At 47.1% G+C, this 6,293-nt stretch overlaps 1 pseudogene; it reads right to left on the bottom strand.

Moving 5' to 3' along the window:
- Positions 1-3,812: 3,812 nt before the first annotated feature.
- LOC136404086 (ATP synthase-coupling factor 6, mitochondrial-like) lies at positions 3,813-4,271 on the bottom strand (annotated as a pseudogene).
- Positions 4,272-6,293: the final 2,022 nt, after the last annotated feature.

Raw genomic sequence — 6,293 nt, 5'->3', positions numbered from 1 at the left:
GCCCCCTTTGGGTAACAGGCTCTTTCTCGGTGTCCCCAACTGGAGGACAAGCCACCCAAATGGGAGACCAGGCCAGCCAGGCAGGCCCATTGCTCAAACTTCTCAGTCTCATGGACGACTGGCGTGACACAGACTCAAGACCCCCATCACCCTCGCCGAGCCCAGGGTGATGCTGCAGGTAGCGGATAAGTCCGTCTCATTTCTTGTGGACACAGGGGCTACCTTCTCTGTTTCGCCATCACACTCTGGACCTCTAGTTCCCTCACAGGTCTCGGTTATGGGAGTGGATGGGCCCCTTCTTTTCCCCTTCGCACACCACTCCTGACATGCAGTTTGGACAGAATCCCCTTTTTCACACTCCTTCAGATTCTTTCTTTCTTCAGTCTAATAGGCTTCTTTCGACACTGGATTCCCAATTTTGCTCTCTTAACCAAACCCCTCTATGAGGCTGCAAAAGAGATTCCCACGGGAACTCTCACATCCCCCAATGCCATCAAAAGGACTTTCTCTACCCTTCGAGACACCCTCATCTGCTCTCCCCCTCTCACTTTACCTGACCCCAGATGCCCCTTTCACCTTTTCACTGATGAAAAACACGGCAATGCTGTTGGCGTGTTAACTCAACCTTGTGGGGCCTACATACCTTCCCTTAGCATACCTCTCTAAACAATTGGACACCACCGTCAAAGGCTGGCAGCCCTGCCTCCGGGCACTGGGCATGGCAGCTGAACTCACCAAGGAGGCTGCTAAACTCACCCTTTCCCAACCCATCACTGTCTTCTCCTCCCACAGGCTCACCGACCTCCTTTTGCACAAATCTCTTTCTCTGTTAAGTCCTTCCCGCCTACAAGAATTTCATCTCCTATTCATCGAAAACCCTTCAGTCACTCTTTTACCCTCTTCCCGACTCAACTCAGCCACTCTACTGCCAGCTCCAACAACACTACCGGAACCCACCCACTCTTGTACAGAGCTAATAGATTTTCTCAACAGACCCCCGAGATAGATTATCAGATTCTCCTTTAAAAGATCCAGATCTAATACTCTTTGGAGATGGGAGTTTTGTACAGGGACCCGGTGGACAACAATGGGCGGCCTATGCGGTGGTCCACCTCCTTCACCCTAGAAGCCCAACAGCTGCCAGAGGACACCACCTCCAAAAAGTAGAGCTGATTGCCCTCATGCGGGCACTCACTCTGGCCCAGGGAAAACGCGTAACTATATGTACTGACTCTAAATATGCTTTTCTTATCACCCACAGCCACTCTGCCCTCTGGAAGGAAAGGGGCTTCCTTACTACCAAGGATCCCCCATAATCAATGCTACCCTTATTTCTAAACTTTTGCGGGTATTACAGTTTCCCACTGAGGTGGCTGTGGTACATTGTAGGGGCCATCAAACCTTTCAAGACCCAGTGGCCTTAGGAAATGCTCGGGCCGACATGGCAGCTCAAAACCTCACCACGGGGACATCCCCCACTCCTCTCATGTTTCTCTCCACCTCCTTGAAACCTTCCTACACTCCTGAGGAAGAACAGGCCCTCTTCAGAAAATGTGGAGACGTGTGCAACCAGGGATGGATATTTCTCAGAGATAGAATTGTCTTACCACAAGGACAGGCTGAAACTCTCCTTTCTGATATCCACTGTTCCTTACACATAGGGCCAAAAGCTCTCTATTGGTTCTTGCAACCACTATGTTTCTTCCCAGGCCTCCAGCAGACTATCAAAAAGGTACATGCAGCATGCACCATCTGTTCCAAAGCCTCTACACAAGGGGGACTCCACCCCCGCTTCCCTACTCAGCAACTGAGGGGGCACGTACCAGGCCAGGATTGGCAAATTGACTTCATTCATATGCCTCCTCACAAAAAACTCCGTTATCTCTTAACTTTTTTTGATACCTTTTCAGGGTGGATAGAAGCCTTTCCCACCTCTCGAGAGACGGCAGACACCAGTGCCTCCATTCTCGTTGAACATATTATCCCGTAATTTGGACTGCCGACTACCATCCAGTCAGACAACGGCCCGGCCTTCACTGCCCAAATAGTCCAGCATGTTGCCACCTCTCTCAACATTACCTGGAGACTCCACATACCCTATCACCCTCAATCGTCGGGTAAGGTGGAAAGGGCCCATGGCATCCTGAAGGGTCAGCTAACCAAACTTTCCATCTAGACCAGACTCTCCTGGTCAAACCTCCTTCCCCTGGCACTCACCAGAATTAGAGCAACCCCGCGAAACCCCACTGGACTCAGCCCCTTTGAGCTGGTTTATGTAGACCATTCCTAATCAATCACAGCTTACCTGTCAACTCCCCTCCTCTTGCCACATACCTCCCCTTTCTGTCTTTACTCCTCCATCTTCTCAGAGAACATGTGCACCGACCCTTCCTCCCATAAGGGGTCCAGATGAAGCACACCCAGTGGTCCCCCTCCAGCCAGGAGACAGGGTTCTTCTGAGGGAGCTCCAGCCCGGCTTCCTACAGCCAGGTGGACGGGACCCCATATGGACTGGCAGTCAGAACCACTGGGCCTTACCCGTCTCTGGCTCACTAAAAGGATCACATCCACAAGGTTTCTCGAGTCACGGTCATACAGATGCTCCTACACCCGTGATGGTGAACCTATGACACGCGTAGCCATTTTCGATGACACGCGTTCACACGTGGCTGCATACCAGAGAAGTATGGGGCCGCATGCCAAGAAGGACGTTTCATCCTCGGCTCCTGCTCGGCCAGGTGCAGTAGCCGAGGATAAAACATTTGCTGTAGTGTAGACACTCTGTGCCGGAGATCTGTAGGTCAAAACAACAGAACTCCGGCACAGAGCATCTAGTTCTGGGACTTCCAGTTAGGCCGTTAGGGGATCTTTGACCTCACTTCCCGCTGGTGGAGCAGGGAGCAGCAGGGAGCAGGGAGCAGCGTCAGAATGCTGTGGGGGGGGATGCATCTCTGGGGGCCCTGTGATCGCCATTACCAGCAACCACATAACCACAGCAACCATCATCCAATCTACTGTTTTGGGGTGTTGTGGATTTCTAATTGACCATCATTACTGAGATAAGTGAGGGGGAGGCTGGGAGAGGCGAGGGCCTGTGCTATGGGTGCCATGAGAAATAGGGGCAGCCATCTTAATTTACATAAGATGCAACTAGCAGAATTTCAAGACAGCATCTGGGCTCAGGTGTTTGTCGACTTGAGGTCAAAGTTTGAGAATCTGGAAAGGTGCCGCTTGGAGCATCAAGAGGAGTGCCACTACGAACAGGAAATTTGGAGTGCCTGGAACCAATTACCAGACACTTTAGCACCCTGAAAAATATAGCAATGGCTTTACTCACAATTTTTCCCTCTACATACTTTTGTGAGACCTTATTCTCAGTGTTAAATAATATCAAAACCAACAAAAGAAACAGATTGACAGATGAAGTTAGTAGCACTTGCTTGGACTTGAGGTGTACAAAATACCTATCTTCCATTGAAGATTTAGCCAATGAAATTCAGCAACAAAAAAGTCACTAATAGGCAGATTAGTTAAAGAATTCCCCCTCCCCCTCACTTATCTTAGTTCACAGCACCCCACACAAATGAAATAATATCAAGACCAACAAAAGAAACCAACTGACAGATGAACAAAGAAGCCACTAAGCAGGTAAGTTAAATAATTTGTTTTTGGTTTATTAAATAGTTATATATTCCAATTATACATTTTTGTTATTTAAACTATAAATATCGCAAAATTATGTTTTTTTCTTGAAGTGACTCACCATTCGAGTTATGATCGGTTTTTGGGTGAATTTTTTTTTTGAAAGTTGTTGAAATGTATGTTTATTCTGATATTTCTGATCTATTGTACAACTTATTTAGGAAAAATTACCAGATAAATTTTACATTTCTTCAGGACTGAGGTTTTTCAATGGCTTCAAATTTGGGATCTTCAAACTTGAAGTCGGGAAACATATTCATGCCTGCTTTACCATAAATTTGCTTAAGCTTAAAAAGCTCCCTCTCCAAGTCTTGCTGATACTCTGGGCCAGTATCAACGGGTCCTCCTGATGACTGTCTCTTAGTTCCGTATTCTCTGATTTTGTCCACGAAGAGTTTCTGGACAGGATCAAGTTCTGTATTAAACGCCACTGCTGTAACACCAATATTCCTCCCAGGGTGACCAAGATCGCCGACTGAATGACAGAGGAAAACCTGGAGAGCCTCTGAAGAATCATGGTGCTTCCGTGACAGGCAGGAAGCGTCTTGGAGACAGTCTGCGACCGGAAGACTCTAAGTGAGGCAGAAGGCAAGCCTTTTGGGGGAATTTTGACACACCATGCTCAAGAGATTGCCCATCACTGTCCTATACCCATATACATGACTCCCCTCAGAGTCAACCTCCCGACCTTCCTTTCCCACGATGCCCCTAACCAGCAGGAAGTAGCCAGACAAATAGCGGCGCCCCTATCTAACATAAAAGGTCGGATTGTGAGGTCAGTTGGCTATGGGGGAAGGTCATGTGAGGAACCAGGTCCAGGTACTTTGGCTAGAACCGCCCACACTCATGCCTGGCCCTGGAGCCCTTTGAAAAATGAACAACTGTCTGTCAGCCAGTGAAATTTTGCTATGTCATATCAACCCGACCACTCTACCAAAGCTATAAATTACACCCCCCCCCCCCCACCGCGGGAGAATCCAAGAGACTTCTCTTGCCTGTTTTGCGGACCAGAGAACCTCGTCTGGGATGCGCTCTACTAAATAAAGCTCATGTTATTCCACACTTGGTGGTTTCGCCTTTCTTTCTTCCTTGGTGAGGAAATACCGTACAATCCCACCACTTTCTGACTTACTTTATGTTCAGTATAAATATCACGTCTTTGCATGTGATCTGTCTTTTCTACCTGCTTGTTTTTGAGATTTTTTTCTTTGGTGTTCTGCATTTTTGTTGTGGTGTGAGTTTCTTTTTTTTTAAGAGTAGTCTTGATTACATGTTTAAATGAACAATCACTATTAAATTATCTCATCAATATAATATTAAATCATATGCTCTCTCGCCTCCCCTTTTTACACGGCATAAATGCAGCCAAATTCAGAGGTAAGATGCTTATTTTAAAAGCACTCTTCAAAAAGGAAAGGGGGTTCAGGACTATACTATTAAATTTCACTTTTTTCTTTCTGCTACCTAATTTGAACAATACATGTAAGCCATTTGTGTGTGTGTGTGTGTGTGTGTGTGTGTGTGTATGTGACAGAGACAGAGAGATAGAGAGAGGGACAGATAGGAACAGATAGGAAGGGAGAGAGATGAGAAGCATCAATTATTCATTGTGGCTCCTTAGTTGTTCATTGATTGCTTTCTCACATGTGCCTTGATGGGGGGCTACAGCAGAGTTAGTGACCCCTTGCTCAAGCCAGCAACCTTGGACTCAAGCCAGTGACCTTTGGGCTCAAGCCAGCGACCATGGGTCATGTCTATGATCCCACGCTCAAGCCAGCGACCCCACACTCAAGCTGGTGAGTCCATGCTCAAGCCAGATAAGCCTGCGCTCAAGCAGGATGAGCCTGCACTCAAGCCAGTTGCCTCGGGATTTCAAACCTGGGCACACTGTGTCCCAGTTTGACGCTCTATCTACTGTGTCACTGCCTGGTCAGGCAAAACATTATTCTTGAAAGGAATACTTTTGGGGGAAAATATCTGACAGGAATCTTTGACCAAATCTGAACTACCACTCTGTTCTCTAAAAAATGTCTAACAAACCTGACCAGGCGGTGGCACAGTGGATAGAGTGTCGGACTGGGATGCGGAGGACCCAGGTTCGAGACCCCAAGGTCGCCAGCTTGAGTGCGGGCTCATTTGACTTGAGCAAAAAGCTCACCAGCTTGGACCCAAGGTCGCTGGCTCAAGCAAGGGGTCACTTGGTCTGCTGAAGGCCCACGGTCAAGGCACATATGAGAAAGCAATCAATGAACAACTAAGGTGTCGCAATGAAAAACTGATGATTGATGCTTCTCATCTCTCTCCATTCCTGTCTGTCTGTTCCTATCTATCCCTCTCTCTGACTCTCTCTCTGTCCCTGAAAAAAAAAAAAATTTAAAAAAAAGGTCTAACAAAAGCCCTGGCTGGATAGCTTGGTTAGTTAGAGCATCGTTCCCATACACCAAGGTTGTGGGTTCAATCCCTGGTCAGGGTACATATAGAAATGGATTAATGTTTCTGTCTCTGTTTCTCTCTCCCTGAAATCAACAAATAAAAATGTTTTTAAAAATATGTCTAACAAAAAACAGCAAACTATGTACTTGAAACAAATT

This window comes from Saccopteryx leptura, chromosome 4, assembly GCF_036850995.1.
Source record: "Saccopteryx leptura isolate mSacLep1 chromosome 4, mSacLep1_pri_phased_curated, whole genome shotgun sequence".
In the NCBI taxonomy this organism is placed as follows: Eukaryota; Metazoa; Chordata; class Mammalia; order Chiroptera; family Emballonuridae; genus Saccopteryx; species Saccopteryx leptura.
The sequence above is the reverse complement of the archived record's forward strand: the minus strand, read 5'-3'. Positions and strand labels throughout refer to the sequence as shown.